The sequence below is a fragment of the Miniopterus natalensis genome, chromosome 10 (assembly GCF_054644295.1).
Source record: "Miniopterus natalensis isolate mMinNat1 chromosome 10, mMinNat1.hap1, whole genome shotgun sequence".
In the NCBI taxonomy this organism is placed as follows: domain Eukaryota; kingdom Metazoa; phylum Chordata; class Mammalia; order Chiroptera; family Miniopteridae; genus Miniopterus; species Miniopterus natalensis.
In genome coordinates this window covers 17,929,863-17,946,801 of record NC_142090.1, presented here as the reverse complement: position 1 = coordinate 17,946,801, position 16,939 = coordinate 17,929,863, and the positions used below count along the sequence as shown (strand labels likewise).

Sequence of the window (16,939 nt, the reverse complement as noted above, 5' to 3'; positions counted from 1 at the left end):
GGCCAGTGGCTGCCTTAAATGCCGTAATGTGGCCTGATTTGTGAGGCTTATCTGGGGAAGCTTTCATTCTCTTAGGAATGCCTGTAACTCATACAGATACTTAGGTGAGTGTCATCCCAGACTTGTCTTGTCCTCTATTTAATTAACTTTCTCAAGAAATAAAAATTAACGTGACTCTTAAATATTGAATGTGACTTTATTTTTTTTGCTTCCTCTTTAACAAGATGGCTCCTCCTTGAAATGCCCTTTTCCTTTTGTCCTTTACCTGTTTATTTTTTGTTTGCTTATTCTTTGTTTTTAACATTGTTTAATGTTAGAGCGTTACCTTAAAATTACCCATGGAACTTAAAAACAAACAAAATAAAACCAATGCCTACGTCTCAACCAGAATAATTAATCACAGTCTCTGGGAGTGGAGCTCAGGCATTGTTGTACCACAGGCGATTCTAATTCTCAAACAGGATTGCAAACCACTGTGTTCCACTATTGCCTGGTGGCCTGCTTCTTGACCAGCCCCTGGCCTTTCTTCCTCACTCTTTCTAACATATCCTTCAACTGAGTATGTGTTAAAGCCCTTGAGAACGAGACCTAACCATTTCTCTTCTGCAGGTGACTTTAAAAGATTCTCTTGTTAGATTGGACCTTTTGAACTTTGCTTTCAGTAAGTAATAACACTATGCTTATTTAGCCTTCATTTGGGGGAGCTCAGATCTCTTTAGTAGTCTTATAATTAATTCTCACAGTGTTTCACTAGAGTCAGGTAAGGGATTCTTTATTGTTAAATCTAATACCCTGGAATTGCTAGGCTCAGTTGTCTTGTTCTCAATTTGACAGTTACACCTATGAGGTTGGACAGGTTCCCAGATTGCCTTTTTGGTAATCTGAGCTGTAAGATTCACCACCTACCTAGTTTTTCTTTACCTGGAGGATAAGTTCTTGAAGGACTTCAGAAAGATATTCTTTCTAATTTTTGCTGAAGAGATCTACTTGATGGGTGAGGCATGAGTAGCCTTTGAAGAAGGCTGTTGTAATGTTAGGATTATTATGTGAAAGTGGGCATCAAAGCCGGACTGATCCAGAGCAGAAACAATGAGACCAGAAGACAACATGAACTACCAAGATTGTGTCTTTAGCTGATGTTTAAATTGCATCAAATTAAAGGGTATTTTCCCTTCTCCATTGTGGTATCACCAAAGGGTGGAATTAGTGTCATTTTCTGTTGCTTTGAGTTTCTGGAACTGTCATTCTCCCTAAGGGTCACTAGGGGTAGTAACTCAGCATTTTATAACTGAAGAGGCAAGAAACTTCTCTGGAGGGCTTCTTAGGAGAGTTTATTATTCCAGGTCCACTGAACCCTATTCATCTTTGTTTTTCCTGTAGTTCTTTAAAACACAAAATAAGAAACCTCTAATGTTATACTTAAAAGAGCGGAAAGTGCCTTGGCTTCTTTGGTTTAGTGGTTAGAGCATTGGCTCTCGGACTGACGGATTGGGGGGTTTGATTCTGGTCAAGGACATGTACCTCGGTTGCAGGCTCAATCCCTGGCCCCAGTTGGGGCATGTACAGGAGGCAACCAGTCGATGTGTCTGTCTCTCTCACATCCATGTTTCTCTCTCTCTGTCTCTCCCCCTCCCTTTCGATGTTTCTCTCTCTGTCTCTCCCCCTCCCTTCCACTCTCTCTAAAAAATCAACAGAAAAAAAGAGCAGAAGGTATCGGGAGTGGCTTGGGGAGTGTGGCAAGTACCATGTATTCTTTTTTTTAAAAAAATGTTTTTATTAATTTCAGAGAGAGGAAGGGAGAGGGAGTGATAGAAACATCAATGATGAGTCAGTCATTGATTGGCTGCCTCCTGCACGCTCCCACAGGGGATCGAGCCCGAAACCCGGGCATGTGCCTTGACCAGGAATTGAACCGCAATCTCCTGGATCATAGGTCAGTGCTCAACAGCTGAGCCACACCAACTGGGCATGTATTTTTTTCTTGTATGAAAGTGGGTCACAGGAATGTTTTCAGTGTCTAGTCATTTTCTAGCAGTATCGTTCTTCAGGTGGTTACTTCGCCCTTACTTTGAGTGTTGTATCATGTTGGGAGTGAGGAGGGCTACAAAGGTGTGGAAGATGAAGCCCTCACTGTCAGATGTTCAGTCTGGTGGTGGGAATAACTCACGCACATGTTAAACAAGGCAGCATATGCTACATGCCGGGAGGGATACAACCCAGTGCTGTAGGGATTCAATGGAAAGAGATCATGTTTGACCTGTTTTTTACCACTTGGATTGACTTGTTTTTTACCGCTTGGATTCTGGCATTCTTCCTGCTTGTACCTCTCATGAGGTAGAAACCCAGACACAGGCCATTCAGAGACTCTATCACTGGGCAGGGTTGTGGAGGAAATGCATGTTTAATCCCCCATCCTCAAATTGTATTCTTCCTTCAGGGGTTTGTCTCTTTTTTTCGTTTGTTTAAATCCCTTCAGTCAAATCCAGTGTTGCAGGAGCCAACATCATATCCGTACAACAGTTTAGCTTTCTTCTTTGGGAAAAGAGAGAAAGAAGATGGATCTCTGAAAGATTGATGGAGAGCTTCATACGCTAGGGGTGGAACTGAATTTTAAGTTGGTCAAGAGCCCCGTGAACCTGCAAGGTGTTGCTTGTTAGTTAGTTGTATGGCTTCAATTTGGAGAGCTGCCTTTGCAGTGTACAAGAACCTGCAACGTGTTTTTCCTTGAAGCTCTGCTTTTCACCTAGACATTTTGTGAAGGCCTTTCCTCAGGCAGCTCTTGTCATTTCGCTGAATGTCAGCAGGCATTTACTGTCACTACTCTGATTCCAGGAGGGTGATGTTTTTACTTTCTAGCAAAATAGCCCCCGGCCTTTTGGTGTCTGTACATTTAAAGGTCAGCACCCTCTTTCTTCCTCTTGTCTCCTCTGCCCTCACTGCCATCTTTTTAACCTGCCCCTTCTGGAAGCTGTTTTTTGTAAAAAGCTCTAGAGCCATATTTTAAAGAGAACAGCTTGAGTTAAGTCTGAAGGTTCCAGTGCTGACTGTGAGCTTGAGATGGCCACCTCATTCCTCAGGAGAAAGTTCATGATTTATGGTTTCTGGCTCTTAGGAGGAAGTAATGTTGACTTTTTTAAGGGAGGGTGTTTTTTAAACCATGTATTCTTATTCTTGAATTGTTTCACAGCTTGATCATATTGTAATTTTGAGTAGTTTTCTTATTGAAATTGGCCAAGGCAAACACGGTGGCTTTAGTGGTGGAATTCTCACCTGATGTTAGGTCCTATTTCATTTCCCAGGCCTTGCACCTGTCTTTTATTAACAGGTATGTAAATTTCACATACATACAAATGTTTTCAAAGATGTAATGATGCTGGTTCTAATGAAGAATTTAAGACCTGCTATAAAAACCCCTTTTAAATTAAGTTTGTATATGGTGATTTTTAATGATAGAATATGATATATCTTTCATGATGGTGATTAGTTGTAAGTTTAGTCAGACATCTGTTTATTTAGCAAAGTGGTCATGAATATTCCCTTTGCAATTAACACTGATTTAGGGAAGATCTATATTTATAATTAATATATATTGAAGGTGTGCTAAATATACTTAGGCTCCTGTTCATGTCCTTTTAATCCATTTTGTTCTTTTTGGTGGCATTCTCTACTTATGTTTGTTTCCTTTTGTGTATGGAAATTATGATATTTTTAAAAAGTAGTGTACTCTTATGATAAACACTCATTTGCTAATTAAGTCAGTTTTCATTCTTGTATATCCAGGCATGGCCAAGGTTAGAGTTGTTCCCTGTATGGTGAGTGTGAAGTAAAGGTATTGCCTGATAGGATACTTTCTTCTGTGCCTCTCGGCCTGTCCTGCTCAAGAAACATTTTGAACTGGACCATTCCGGTTCCCATGTGAGTATGTAAATGATGATGTGCTAATTTCCCCTTAGCTGTCTTATGTCTTCTCTCAAAGGAATCACCTGTGGTCATCTCTTCCCATTCTTGTGTTCAAGAAAATAATGTATTTGATAAAGTCCTTTGTCAGATGATGACTTCTGATTGGGGCCCCCTTTCTGTAAGTTAAGAAGTATAGGTGCAGAAAGAAAAATGGTTTCTTAAAGGGTGCAAAATAAATAGTGGGAAGAGAGAGTTTGGAGAGATAATAAATTCTCCCATTTATAAAAACGTATTTATAACTCCCCTGAATGCTTAGATGGCCACTTGGAGTAAATTCTGAGGCGCAACTGATTTGTCTCTTAAGTGTTCTCTCATTTGTATCTTGCAAATTATGTAATGCTGAGCAGCAATTCTTTTGTTAAACTATTATGTTCATAAACTGATATTTAGGAAGATCAATTCCAAGAGCCTTAAACTAATTAAAAAATGGTAAGTTAATTTTTTAAATGTCCTTGATAAGTAGAAAGACACTCATCCTTTATAGGTAAAAAGTTCTTACTCAACTGTGAAGATTTGGGGAAAAGATGAAATAAGGGACTTAATATGTCCTGCAGAGGTTTAGGGTTGAGAATCATGCATCTTTAGAAATACCTTTTTTCTTTGCTTCAGTCATAGCCATCGTGATGCATTGCAATTTTAGAAATAGTTTTGACCATATCACTGTCGTACAGAATCAGGCAGAAGTCTTAATTTAATTTTCTTACACATTTTATTCAGCTCTTTCTTGTCTGCTAAACTAGCTTTTGAGCCTTAACCCTTGTGGTCTTACATTCATTTTCATAACAAAGGATTGTTGTGCCTCAAACTCTGGGGATTGTGATTTGAGGTGGGAGTGTATAGCAGGAACCAGTGAATGTGTAAATGAGAAATCTGTTTGTGGTGTCACAGACTTATCAGAGGAGGGCAGGAGAAGTGGAAGGGAAGAGTGGAAACACAGACACATTGCTGGGAGAGGGAAAGTCTCCCTCTGTCTCAACTTTCTGTGCCTTATTTCATTGGGAGGTGGTTCCGATTGCTTTATGTGGCTGGCCTTTTCATACTATTCCTTTCATCGTGTGAACATTCATCCTTCGCATGCAGTGCTGTTTCAGGATAGACAACTGATGCCTGGCTTTGGTAGTAAAACATTACCTACTTATGCCCTGGCTTATGTGGCTGTATTGATGTCTGGTGTCTCTTCGTCTTCAGTGCAGAGCAGTGCCTGGCTATTTTGAGCCTGTGGTCAGTGTGTTGCAGAAATGGCTACCAAAGGCTGCTAATATTCCATCTTAGCAGGTGAGTGAGTCAGCCTGTGCTGATAGTAAAGTTTGACAATGGAGTGTTCATATGACTTGGAGGCAAAGTGCTCTGTACTTTGTCAGCACATTTCGTTCTATGTTTTCTTTGGTATTAAAGTAACTTTTAAGAAACTTAGCTGGAATCATTGAATAAACACTTTAGGAATGACTTTGCATTAGGTGCACTTAAGGTGTTTTTTGATCGCCTGTGTATGTGGAGGATGCAGCTTGAATGGCAGAGTTAGACTTTATACATAAAAATGAAGGGAAAATGTGATTTGCAGGGCAACTTTTCAGGTTGGCCACGCTCTTCAAAGTGACAAACATCTCTGTTCCTTTGAAAATTACAGATATGTTGGTGTGCCCTATCATGAAATGAATTGTCAAAAGCCCTGTATCTTATGCTTTGGATATAAATAGCATATGTGGCTGTAGAAAGGACTCAGTTCCTGCCCTTGCCCTTGTCTCTCAGAGGAATCATGGACTTGAAATAATTTTTGCTTCTGTTTTCACTCATGTAGATCACCAACACTTGTACTAACATGGCCAATTACCATAATTCATTGTTTCTGTTCCAGGCTCACAGGGTGTTCCAAAGAATTGGCATTGGGTGTCGAGGGATGGTTCTGGGAGAATGCATTCTCTGAATACAAATGGTTTCTCTAACTATAGTCTTGGAGGGAATTTGGAGTCAGATAATCCAAAAACTTCATTGTTCAGTCTGGAGGATCCTTAGGAAAAAAATTTTTTTTTAACTAACGGCAGTTATCAGAGCCTGGTTGACATACTTGACAATAGTGAACATCAGTGGTTTGAGGAAATGACTCTTGTTTGTATAGGCCCACAGCGTGGTGTTTTCTTACAAGGAGTAATTTTTTAGGACATGCCACTGTAATAGTTTTTAGCAGTACTTTAGCTACAACTGACTGGTGCCTTTCCATTATCAGTGTCACCATGTTGTATTGTCACTTACTTGGGCTTTCTATCTTTTCTTTGCCTTTTATTTTATGCCAATTCTTTTATTTAGGAAGAAACTGTATGTTATAAGACAACAGGAGTGAACAATATATCTTGATAATTAAAGAATTAATATATTTTTGTATGATGGCCCAAATGTATTTATTATCCCCTTTCCATATCCCTTGCTCTCAATGGTTTTATTGTGTTTATTTATGTGTTTTATAGCTTTGGATTAGGAAACATCTTGGCTTTTTTTAATATCTTATATGTTTGGTTATCAACTGCCCAAGTCAATGTTGTACTCACCTATTTCTTTGACCTTGTTTTGGGCCCAATGGAAACACAGGCTTGCATGAAAACAGGATATTAAAGTGAGAATTTGGCACTCATGAGAGTCATTCCATCTTGACTGAACTGTGTCTGTGCGCTGCCCCCCTCTTCCAGTCCTAATCGAGGTATCTTCATGCTGATGTCTCCTGCTTTCTGAATCCATGCGAACAGATCATAATACTTGGTGATATAATTACTCTGACTAGGCTTTGCACCATTTTTTAGAATGATCCCTGTGAGCAAAGCTGGTGTGCATGACACTATACTTCTAGAGCACTGCCATCCCCTTTGGGTACTGGGCCATAACCACACCAGCCAGGTGTATGCTGGCAGTTATTTGTCTGAAGTGGTAACCACGAAGTCTGCTAACTCTCTGATACGTGGCAGAAGTAATTTTAAAATCAAGATACCCTAATAGTATGTGTGAGAATTAATCTAAGTATCTGGTGAGAATAGAAAAAAGTCTAAATGCCTTCTTCCTCTAAATTACCTAATTGAGCAATAAGCTTAAACACACAAAAAGTTTAAAAAAGCCCTAGCTGGTTTGGCTCAGTGGTTAGGTGCTGGCCTGTGAACTGAAGGGTCCAGATTCGATTTTAGCCAAGGGCACGTACCTCAGTTGCAGGCTTGATCCCTGGCCCCAGTTGGGGCACGTGTGGGAGGCAACTAATTGATGTGTCTCTCTCACATCAATGTTTCTCTTTCCCTCCCTCCCTTTCTCTCTATGTCTCTCTCTCCCTTCCTCCTTCCCCCTTTCACTCTCTCTGAAAAGCTGTGGAGAAGATGTCCTTGGGTGAGGATTAAAAAAAAAAAAAAGTTTTGAAAAAAGAAGTGTCTTAAAAAACATTCCTATTTCAGTAAAATATAATTTTATAAAGACTGTACAAGTGGATTGTTAGAAATTGCTGTAGTTATTAAGAGGCAGGAGAAAGTGTTTCAAGATGGGGTGGGATGGTTCAAGAGAAGAAATGGCTTTTTAGCAGGACTGGAAAGGTAGGCGAGTGAAAGGTACAGGCATACATGGGTGGTATGTAGAGTCTGAATTCAGGTAGTGGACACAGAAAAGGAAAGGATGCAAGAACATTCATGCCAGGAAGAGTCAGCAAGGTTTATTGATGAATTAAATTTGGGAGGGGATAGTTAAGTTGTAGATCAGTGGATATATATTTTGTCAATAGAGATTTAATAGTTTGATCCAGGGAGTAAGAATTTAGTTAAAAATAGGTAAGTGGAAGTAGAGCTGGTTTTGGGAGACTGGGTGACCACAGAAGGTCAGCTTCAGACAAGTTTGCACAACCTACAGGCGGGGATATTCAAGCAGAGAGTTAGAACTATGTGAGGCGCAGCTAGACAAAATGTGCGTGGCAGCAAAAAATTTTTAAGTCATCTGCATAGAAGATTATTGTTAATCCAGCGAAGGGTTCCACTTGCTGCAGATGGGTCAAAGGTTAAGTTTTGAAGCCTTGAGGCTTGGGTTGGAGGGTTTTGGGGCATTCCACATGCTGGTTCCCATGAGTGGGAAGACTCAGAGCTGGCTACTGATGGGAGTAATGAGGAAGATTAGGAAATACAGGCCCATAATCCCTTGACAGAAATCCTTAGGGTCACATGTTTCTGAATTCAGAAGTTTTTGGGTTTTTAGGTAGGTTATATAGTATAGGTATGGTATATTAATTGCATCCCATCCTCAGCGGGGCTGTGGATAGCAACCCCATAATTAAATACATTAATATATTTGCAGTGAAATGAATATTCACACTAAATGGGATGATAACTTTAATCTCACATCTGTTCATGTGAGTTTTGCAGCAAATATGTTCAAATTAGGTTAAATTTTACTATCCAATGTGTTAATGAAAACAATCTTTTGGTTTTTAGAGCTTTCTGGAGTTCACGGTTGTAGATAAGGGATTTTAGACCTATAGTTTGAGGCTACTTTGTTAGAGAATTTTGACAAGTAAAGGACATCGCCGCCACCTACCCCCTTATTCCCCAAACCGGAGACAGGCAGAAACTCAAAAGTATAATGTAGGAAATTTCTCTTAAAAGATGGATTTGTACTAGTGTCTAGACTCCATACATTTCTTCCCTTCCATTTAAGAGCCTCCATTCTCAGGTGTGGATAATGAAACTGTGTACTTTACCTGTGTTGGTAGACATTTTCTGGTTTACCAGTGGCTCTAATGGGGTAGATCATTCCGGGTGCTTTGTTGATATTACTGAGGCCAATTTGAAGAATTAGACAGTACAAACAAACAAATGTATTGTAAGTGGTGTTGGCATTTCATTGCTGTGGCAGCATTTTTTGTCAAGACCCAGTCAGTCTCCCCTTTCTTATTGAAAGGAGCAAAAGCCTACCTAGACTTCAGGTTATAAGTATTCACACTTGGTTCAAAAGAAGCACTTAGCTTCTCTAGGTAGCTTTAAGATCTTGGCTTGGCTCTGTTTACACGAGACATTTGGTGTCTAATAGCCCACACACTAGGGCAGTTTAATGGTATGCATTGTTTAGAACATCAGATGAGCTGTGGAAGCCTTCCTTGCTGCTTGGGCACTGCTCATATCAGCCTCTCTGTACCACCCCCGGTATTTCACCTGGTTTTACATACGTGGTTTGAGGGATGGGTTAGAATGGGGAAGGTTTCCCAAGGGAGACTAATTTAATGGTTTTTAAAAAATGAACTTCGCAGAGGGAATTTTAGGTTATAGACTTCATTTGGTCTAGGGACATTCTTTCTAGAGAGACTGGCCTCAATGTCCTCATTTGTTTGAAAGATAATGGTGTGGGGTTTTGTGTCACTCACAGCAATATCCCTGCTCTGGCAAATGCTTGGCTAAGGCAGGATTTGGAAAACAAGGAGAGACCTTGCAGTTTTCCAGGATTGTTATGAACAAATGACCCTCTTGCATTCCCTGCTTCCTCAGCACCCTCTGGACACTGTTCTGGTCATGGGCAATTGGCTTTCCAAATAGTGTGTGCGGGTTTGCAGCCGGAGCTCTTAGGACGAGGCCCAGTGGTTCCCCAGCTGACTGCTCTCGGAGCATTACCCAGTGTGCAGCTGTTGCCTGAATCACAAGTAGCATCTGAGTGCAAGGCTGGTGCTTGCCTACTCCCCTTCCTTTCTACTTGCTGCTCTGTGAATATCTGATCAGTGGGGCCGGGTGTTGGCTGGGATCCAGCTAAGTCAGCCGTGTTGTTGGATGGATGTAGCCTTGTAGCATCTCTCCTTCTCGTTTTCTCCTTTTTGTCAACCTCCTAGGGTAGAGCGTATTCCAGTAGGAATTGTACTGGTTATGATGGTCTCCATATAAATTGAAAGAATGGTTTTCAGTCTGCTTTTCCTTGTGGTTTCTAAATTGAATGGCAAGTGAGATTTGGCTGATGGGTGGAAGTTTGCTGGCCCTCTGGCATAAGGTGTTGGGTATTGACCTCTATCTGACTTGGCCTCTTTTTCTTCTGTTGCCATCTCAGGAGTGTCTCTTCAAAAGCAGCTGGCTTAGCATTGATCAGGTGCTGTAGGTTTTTGTTTTTTCCTAAACTTGTTTGTGTGGTTTGGCCTCTTGGAGACAAACATGGTATTGACCCGGTGATCAAACTCACTCCTAGCTTTTTAAGGGACAAATAGCATCCCCATTTAGAGCTGCAGATGGCCAAAGTTTCAGTGCCTGCTCCTGGGTAATGAATTCCTGTCAAGTGTCTTAACTCAGAATTTGGTGTAGAAGAGACTGGGTTCAGAACGATGTGTTTGTTTGTTTGTTTGTTTTTAGTGTTGGCTGAGCCAGCTGAGACTTCATTTTGGGGAAAACAAACTTGATTTGGCTTTTGAGAACATAGGAAAAAGGTGTTCCCCCTGGCAGTAAACTCCCCCACCCCAAGGGTGAGCTGAGGACTGAGGCTGAGCCTCAGGCAGGTCTCCTGTGCTCGCCGCTTTCCTGCACAGCTCCTTTCCTGCAGGCTTGGAGGACAGGAGGGACCACAGTAGTCATTCACTTGGGCAGGACATCAGATGATTCAGACACAAGCTCCCCATTTTGGGTCTCAATCTTCTTCACAACCACCATCTTGGAGGAGCTGGTACAGCTAAAGGAGCCAGAGCTCCCACCAGAGCCCAAGTTGGCCTGGAAGCCCATGCCATAGTTGGGGTTCCCATAAGATGGGCTCAGCACACCTGAGTAGCCGCTGGTAGTCTTGGTGTGGATACTTGTGTTCTGTATCCCAGACTCCAGGGGGTTCTCCTCACCCTCCAGCAGCTTCCTGTAGGTGGCGATCTCCATGTCCAGGGTCAGCTTGACATTCATGAGTTCCTGGTACTCGTACAGCTGCCAGGCCATGTCCTGCTTGGCCTTACTCATAGCAGCTTCCAGCTTAGCCACCTTGGCCTGAGTGTCCTTGATGGCCAACTCGCCATGCTGCTCAGCATCAGCAACTGCTGCCTCCAGGGAAGCCCCCTGGCCTTTGAGGCCCTCAATCTCAGCCTGGAATTGGCTGATGTTCCGGTTCATCTTAGAAATCTCAGTTTTTGTGCGGCGCAGGTCATCCCTGTGCTTCCCAGCCAACGTCTGCAGCTTCTCATACTTGATCTGGTACATGGTCTGAGCCTTGACCCAGCTGCAGTTGGTGATCTCCTCATACTGGGCCTTGACCTTGGCTATGATGCCGCCCTGGTCCAGGGAACGGTTGTTATCCATGGACAGGAGCACGGGTGTGTCAGAGATCTGGGACTGCAGTTTGCAAACCTCCTCTTCATACAGCTGCCTGTAGAAGGTGATCTCATTGGTCAGCCCTTCCAGGTGGGACTCCAGCTCCACCTTGTTCATGTGAGCTTCACCCATGCCATTCTTGATGAGGACAAGTTCATTCTCCATCTCTGCGCTTGCTGATCTCATCCTCATACTGATTCAGGTCCTCCACCAGCCCCTGCATGTTGCCAAACTCTGCCTCTAGCCTCAGTTTCTCCTGGGCCAGCCTGTCCAACTGCCATCGAAGGTTGTTGATGTAGCTCTCGACGTGTTGTCCATGTTACTGTGCATCGACTTTTGCTGCTGCAGGAGGTTCCATTCGGTCTCCAGATCTTATTCTGCTGCTCCAGGCTCCGCACCTTATCGATGAAGGAAGCAAACTTGTCGTTGAGGGTCTTGATCTGCTCCTCCTCCTGGTTGCGCACCGTCTGGATGTTAGGGTCCACCTCCAGCTTCAAGGGGCTCAGCAGGCTCTGGTTCACTTGGAGAGCTGTGATGCTCCCCATACTCCCAGCCCCGCCATAACCCCGGCCAGACTCATGTTGGTGCCCTGGCCAACCCGGTAGCCGCTGCCCACCGGAGAAAGGGACAAGGGACAAGCTGATGCGGGTGCCAAGCCCACTTGAGTACGAGCAGCTGCTGAAGGCCCCAGGGCCAGAGGTGGACACCCTGTAGGCCTTCTGGGTCACCCTAGTGGACATGGTGGAGGAGAGGAGACTGAACCAAACAGATTTAAGAAGGAACCAAAAAGCTGCTTGTCAGAATGATGTGTTTAAATTCTTCCTGGAGTACTCTGTGTTCTTGGGAGGGTAAATCTGAGTGGAAATTTTTACTAAGCCATAATGATAATAGAAAACAGTGAACTTGAATCTCTCGAAGAGCAGCGGTAGTGCACAATAGGCTTGTTGGAGCCTTGGATGCGGGGAGCCAGATGTTGTTTGTAGGTGTGTTAGGCATGAAAATTGAGATGCTGATTTTTCTTAAACTTTTTTGTAATTGAAAAAATCCCTTCTCCCCCTGTCTGGGTTGGGGGTAGGACAAGAAAGACTCCTAGGGTGCCTAGATGCATAGTGCACCTCATTTCTGAAAATGCGATTATTTGGCAGAAAATCCATAAAGTATAAACAGAGTAAGGTGGGACAGTCTGATCTGTGGAGTTTCCTCCTCCCATTATGTTCATTAAGGTACTAATTGTTGTATCTTGCCTTCTTAGGACTCTGAAGAATTTTTTTTAAAAAATATATTTTATTGATTTCAGAGAGAGGAAGGGAGAGAGAGATAGAAACATCAATGATGAGAGAAAGTCATTGATCAGCTGCCTACTGCATGCCCCCTACTAGGGATCGAGCCCACAACCCTGGCATGTGCCCTGACCGGGAATCGAACTGTGATCTCCTGATTCATAGATGCTCAACCACTGAGCCACGCAGGCCAGGCTGAAGAATATTTTTTGACTCTGAAATGTCAAGAGCTTCAGCTCTTGTTATATCTTATCTCTTGAACCTTGCATGGCTAATACAATTTTGTAACAGTTGATTCCTGCTTAATGGTTACCTTTGTCATACCTCACTTATCCAGATCGCAGTGACAAAGTAAAATTTTGACTCCTGAAGAGCCAAAATAGATATCTTCCTAAAAATTAGCTTTCAGTGGAAACCCTTTGAATACTCAGAGCCTATTTATTCATATTTTATTCACATTTAGCCCAAAGTAGATTTATCAATTAGAAGTGAATTGGGTCTAGTAGCAAGGTAGAAAGCAGAGGAAGATAAAACAGATACTAGCCTTTGAATATGATGTGTCATTTTGCACCATGATATTTTCTGTGTTGAGAATAGAAAATGATTTTACTGTTGTAATTTTATAGATTATTTTCTTGAGTGAAAATAGGTCTCAGGTTGAGGAGGTCAAGTAGAGTAAAAGAATTTTGCTTTCCTAAAGGGAGCCATCATACTTTGGAAGATTCTATCTTCTCTTACTGGATATTTTTTTGTTTTTCACTGTAGTATCAGTATCCTTGGTAGGACCAAATTTCCTATAGCCTTTATTTAGTCCACTTGAACAAAAGCTCAGTGGCTTCTAACAATAGCAGTTTATTTCTTGTTCCTGTATCCATCACAGGTAGGCTGTGGTTCTGCCTCATGTTGTCTTCTCTTTGGGACTCACGGCGATGGATCATTCATTATCTGGGATCTTACCAATATCATAGTGGAGGGAAGAGAGAGAGACATGGCGCCAAGAGCTGACTCAGTCTGATTTCATTGGCCACTCCCAAACTCACCAGGACAGGGATGTATAATCCTTCCTCAAGGAAGGGCTCTATGAACCACTTGGCAAAGTCTCACAGTGAGGTGGGAGATTATTATCTTCTCACAGAGAGAGACAGACAGTATTTGTAACAATGCCACATACTTGATGGATGGCCGGATTTATCCAGCCCCAAATGGGGAACCCATATTTATTTACTTTGGGAAGACAAGTTGAAAACTACTTTTGGCCTGCAAAAATTTCACTGGTCTGTTGGATCAATAACCATAAGCATTAAAACCCTAAGGGAATATAGTATATAAGTTATGGGTCTTATTTTCACTTTTTCAAAAAACTTAATTTCTTTTCAACCTGATTAAATCCCCTTGAGTCTATGGACTTGTTCTGATTTGCATAGCTGTACTTAGCTCCGGGGCTGAGTTGTAAGGGTGATCTCTGTAACCTACAAAAAACAATTGGAATATTGTTCTTCCATCTGCCACCAATTTGTATTTTGAGTAAATGACACCAGGAAATATGTTTTATAACTGACATCTACTTCCTGTTACCTGAAATAACTGAGTAGATTTATGCTAACATAATTCTATGCAGTATTGCTTATATTGGGGAACATGGAGCCCAAGAGGAATAACATCTCGTTTTTCCACAGCCAGTGGAGCGACAACTAAATGCCTACCTCTGTGCAGTTGTAGTATGGAGGCATCTGATCAAAGCTGAACCAAAAGGAAGCTCTGCTGTTCAGGAAAGGTTCATTGCTCTTCCTCCCTTCTCCCATCCTTGCTGGAGAAGAGTAACATTTGGTGGTTTGATATAAGCCAGGTGCTGATGTTAAAATCCACTGACCACATCTTTTACCCTTGACAGCCATTCTGAGGACCAGGAAAAAAGAAGTCCAATCTGTCTTGTTTAACAGACTTCTCAAAATATAGTTCTGCTGATTCCGGGCAGCCGTAGGCACTTTGTATCTGGGAGTGAAATATAAAATCTCTCTTGCTGCTGGTGAACAGTAAGATGTATGCTGAGTTGCCGTGTTTGTGCCCTTCAGAGGGTACATCAAGCTGCTGCAAATGCTGCTGTCATTTGATGTGGTGGCTCTGTCAGAAAGCGGAAGCTGCTGATTTCAGACTGGCTCCCTGTAGGATAATGAATTGTCATGCCTCTGCTGATTATCTAACAAGTTTGTACAACGTGTAACACAAGCTGACAAGATAAACAATTTTATTAATTTAAGCCTGGTGCTAATGGGATTACAGTGTAGTATGCAAGTAGGAGTATTATACACAAATACAGGAGTACGCTACCCCGCAAAGACTTGGATTCTGGGTTTGGCAACGAGAATTGCTTATTTTTCAAGAAACAGCGTTTGGTATTTCCGTTTGTCCTGTATTCATTTGAATTTGAATTGAAAAATACTTAGGAATCTTCAGGGATTTATGCAGCTCAAATGAAATGAGCCCTTGCATTAGCTTTCGAAGTATTAGTGCTGATAAATGCCAGTGGGCAGTAGATAAACTTTTGCTTTTTACAAACCAATTACCACTAAAAGAGCTTTTGTCTTAAATCTGCCTAGAGTTCTGTCTTCCTTTGGGGGAGTGCTGGGCCCTATGAGGAGATGGATTATATTTTTATGGTCTCTGATCTGTCTTAATTTCAAATTCTCATGTTCTTGTATATGAACTTGACAATTTTAGATAGTTGCATCTTGGGTTGTTGACTAGAATTTATTAACTATGTTTATGAGAAGAATTCATCACCCAAGAGAAACTATGTTAATCTAGGTAGATAAGAAAGAGGTTTCCTATGAACTCTGTGTAATCTGATTCTGGATTCTGAGAGAGTTGTTCCCAGCGTGGAAAATGATCCAGCATAAGAACTATGGGAGTTTCAGAATCTGTAAGAATACATAGATGTTGGGATAATTTCAGAGCTTCAGAGATAGTAACAATGGGCTGCTTCTTTCAAGACACTGGGTAAGGAATGTAGCAGTGTAGCAGGCTCTTATCATTTGTGTGTCCACCAACATGCAGGCATTTAGTGCAGGCTATAAACTGTTCCAACTTAATGCAGTAGATAATCTAGAATTTAGAGCACTGGCATAAAAAAAAGCCACTTAAAAAATCTTAGTAAATCTAAAACAGCAAGTAGTATCATTCACTGTTTGCACCCCAACAATTGTGATGTTGCTGCTTATTAGCTCTCCTTTCCTCTCTCCCTGGTACCTCCCTCACAACATCTGCTTTAGTAGCAGCTTATATACTTCAGAATGTGTGTTGTTTTGAAGGAGATCAGGGGGTGCGGTGTGTGACTGCAGGTAAGTTCTGTAAGTGCATTTTGTATAATTAAAAAACAATCATAAACTAGAGAATAGTTGTTGATATGTTTTCCATTTTGTCTTCATTCTTCTTTTAAGAGGTAGAATTGCCAGCTGCTGTCAGAAATAGCAATATGTTTACATAGTGGTACAAATTTCAAATACTTTCCAGATTATACTCCCAGTACTAATAAAAGTTATTCTTCGTTTGAAGGTAAATGGTATTACTCTGCTTATCTTTGCCACTTTCTGAAAGCTTTTTTTAAAGAAACTTTTTTTATTGAGGTTAAACATCTAGACATGTATATAAGGTATAGTAATCTTAAGTATACATCTTGATGAATTTTTAGGTATGTATATGCCCTTTATCTACAACCCAGGTCAACATAGAATATTGGTATTCCCAGACTTTATATCTTGTGGTAACCACTCTTCTGATGTCCGTTATTGATTAGCTCTGCCTATTCTGAGCTTCATTGAATGGAATCATACATTGGGTACCCTTTTGTGTCTAGTTTTTAAAAAAAAAAAAAAAAATCTTTATTGATTTCGGAGAGGAAGAGAGGGGGAGAGAGAGAGAAACATTAATGATGAGAGAGTCATTGACTGGCTACCTCCTGCACGTCCCCCACTGGGGACCCAGCCCACAACCCAGGCATGTGCCCTGATTGGGAATCAAACCTCAATCTCCTGGATCGTAAGTCGATGCTCAACTGCTGAGCCATACTGGCAGGGCTATGTCTAGGTTTTTTCATGCAATCATACTTGTGAGATTTATTCATGCTGTTTCCTTATGTCAGTAGTGGTTCTTTTCTTTTGAGGATAATATTTCATCATATGAATAAACTATTTTTTGTGTAGCCATTTTTTTATTAATTGACAATTAGATTGTTACCAGCTTGGATCTAGTATGATAAACATGCTAATGCACATTCTTGTATATGCCTTTTGGTGGACATACACATTTTTTTCTCCTAGGAGAAATAGTATACCTAGGAACGGTGTTGGTTGGGTCATAGGGCAGGTGAATGTGGATGGATTTGAGCTTTTTTGACTTTACAGTTGTATTAATCTGTGCCGTGTATTTATTACT

At 41.5% G+C, this 16,939-nt stretch overlaps 1 protein-coding gene and 1 pseudogene across 1 annotated transcript in view; one reads left to right on the top strand and one right to left on the bottom strand.

Moving 5' to 3' along the window:
* The window catches only part of SND1 (staphylococcal nuclease and tudor domain containing 1), a 418,687-nt gene that overhangs the window by 77,650 nt on the left and 324,098 nt on the right, over positions 1-16,939 (top strand). The gene's annotated exons all lie outside the window — the stretch shown is intronic.
* On the bottom strand, positions 10,515-11,968 carry LOC107537339 (keratin, type II cytoskeletal 8 pseudogene; annotated as a pseudogene).